The sequence below is a fragment of the Cetorhinus maximus genome, chromosome 23 (assembly GCF_964194155.1).
Source record: "Cetorhinus maximus chromosome 23, sCetMax3.hap1.1, whole genome shotgun sequence".
Taxonomy (NCBI): Eukaryota; Metazoa; Chordata; class Chondrichthyes; order Lamniformes; family Cetorhinidae; genus Cetorhinus; species Cetorhinus maximus.
Window position 1 is genome coordinate 51,818,474 of NC_135901.1, and position 2,576 is coordinate 51,821,049.

Below are 2,576 nucleotides of genomic sequence, written 5' to 3' on the forward strand. Positions count from 1 at the left end.
AAGAGAACAAGCCCGGTCTCTATAATCTCTCCACAAAACTGAATTTCCTCATCCCTGGACAAGATGCAAGGCGGAGGATTGAGACGAGATTTTGGAAAATATTGTCAGTTGGCAGGTAGGAAAATGGAGAAGGAACCAAACCAGAAAACCCAGTCTCCAGCTTTGTGAATCTTTAGAAACTCTCTGTGACCGGAATCAGAGGAGAATGAAGGGTGAACTGTCCGATTGACCAGAGACAGTCAAGGCACCTTTCCCTTCTTTAAGACGCTGGAACATTGACTCTGATGTTCTCAGTGAAATTAACTGATCTGAGACTTTGAAAGGATTCTCGTTACTGCACATCAGGAATTCAAACCTAATATCGGCTTCAGGACAATCAGAATACTTGGTAACAGACAAGACAGCGAAAGACTCAAAGGGAGACGGCACCGGTTGTACGAGAGCTGGTTCCCGGTGACATGGATGTGTCTGCAGTGGGTGGGATCAGACTGTTTTCATGTATCCACAATGAATGTCCCACTCTTTTATTTGGGAAGAGTAAAACTGAGAAAGAATAATTGTCACTCCAGTCGCGGCAATCTGAAGCTTTCACTCGCTGAGCCATTGGTTTAGGATATTTTATAGAGGATATGGTACCTCGTCACGTCTCTGTGGCGCAATTGGTCAGCGCGTTCGGCTGTTAACTGAAAGGTTGGTGGTTCGAGACCACTCAGGGACGAAGCTGTCACTGTTTTCTCCCCGTCATTACTCATTAACGCTCTGGTTTGTTTCGGGCCTCTGAAACCACAAGAAAATCCTCCCACCCCCACCCACAAGTTGCAAACTCGGCTCCCCACATCAAGCTTTGTTTATGGACATTCATTTCTGATATGACAAAGAAAATGAACGATCATGTACCCCCATCTAATTTAATACAGATCTATGAGGCAATTGGATTGAAACAAACCCATCAATTAGTCGCTCCACGGTAACTGAGACAGGAAAAAGTAGCAATATTCCAGCCCCATACTCTCCAATCACCCGCTGCCAGCAGAAACATATTCTTATTTTGCTGAATGTTATCTTCAGAAATGCTGAAGAGCGAATCTAATGTGGCTGCAAGATGTAGCATTCAGATCACATTCAACAACAAACAGGAATGGGATCGATGCAACTTTTCCACACAGTTGGGTGACAATGTTTTTCACGAGCATCGAATGGAGTAATTTGCACACGCGAAATGAGCGGGGTAACCACAAGGTTACAGAACCATTTCCCTGCCTGGATCCCAATGGAGATGTCTGGAATGTTAAACGGTGACGTCATGCAGCAGCACTTTGGGTCTTTGTTTTGAAGAAATTGAATTCGGCTGTTCTCATTAGAAATGCTGGAGACAGACTGATCAACAATGTCATCATCAAATGGCACAGCGCGGCAAGAGGACCTTCCGCACATTTTATTTATACCAGCTTTTTACAAAAATCTTGCCAATTAATCCCAACTTCCTTCTCTCTTTCCATGGATCAGAATTTTCTCCCTTTCAACCATTGCCAAATTCCCCTTTGTAGAAGGAGTTTCTGCAGAATCCATGCACTTTGCCTTAATGAATAGTTCCCTTACCCAATGAAATTAAGAGTTGGACTAGGGTTCCTTCTCCAGTTTTCGATACAAGCATAAGCTATTTATGCAATTCCTTTCATGGTGAACTTTCAAAAGATGTTTATTCTGATCAGACATGTCCTCAGTATTTCCTCAGTCATGATGACTATGAAACTATCATTGATTGCCATACAAACCCATGTGGTTCACCAGTCCTTTAGGGAATTCAATCGGCCGTCCTTACCTGGTCTGACCTGCATGTGACTCCAGACGCACAATGGATGTGGTTGATTCTCAACTGCCCTCTGAAATGCTTTAACAAGTTACACAGTTGAAGGGCAATTCAGGATGGGCAACAAATGCTGGCCAGCGATGCTCATGAAAGAATGAAGATCCATGATGAAGCGCGATACAAAGTGATTTTCTACCATCTCTCCCACTCCCTCATGTTCAATCATTGTATCAGTTGCATCTATCTTTAGGATGACGCTAGTCTTTGGATCACACTGGTCGTCATCTTTCAGTCAGTAATTAACTGTGAATTTGCATTTGTAAACTCATTAATTTCTGTTGTCAACTAAAGAAACTGCTAGTTTTTGTGCCTAGTCAGTTTCATCCCTCTTGATTTTGGAGCGGGGAGGGGGGGCGGGTTGGGGGCGGGGGGTGGCTTTTTGCGGCTTGGCGAAGGGCAGATTTAATGTGGCGGTGAGATACTATATTCAATTAATATTCAACAACAAATGTGAATTATGAAACTTTCCCTCACACTTAGATGTGTAAATCTCGATAATGTTTCTACCCATTTCCAGACAGGGGACCTTTTGCGTGTACGTAGTAACCATTGCACTACAGAAACAATGGGCAGAACCACATGGACTGACTTAGAATATCAAACCATGCAGTCTTACTGCACTTCCGAACCCTGTTTTGTGGAAGTACAATTCGGCTGAAAAACATAACCATGCGGCAGAGAAATTGACTTGACATTAGAATCATAA

At 43.3% G+C, this 2,576-nt stretch overlaps 1 non-coding gene across 1 annotated transcript; it reads left to right on the plus strand.

The window, feature by feature from the left end:
• The first annotated feature begins 644 nt into the window (after window positions 1–644).
• trnan-guu (transfer RNA asparagine (anticodon GUU)) lies at window positions 645–718 on the plus strand. The gene has a single exon. It is a non-coding gene; the product is annotated as a tRNA-Asn (tRNA).
• The last annotated feature ends 1,858 nt before the right edge of the window (window positions 719–2,576 follow it).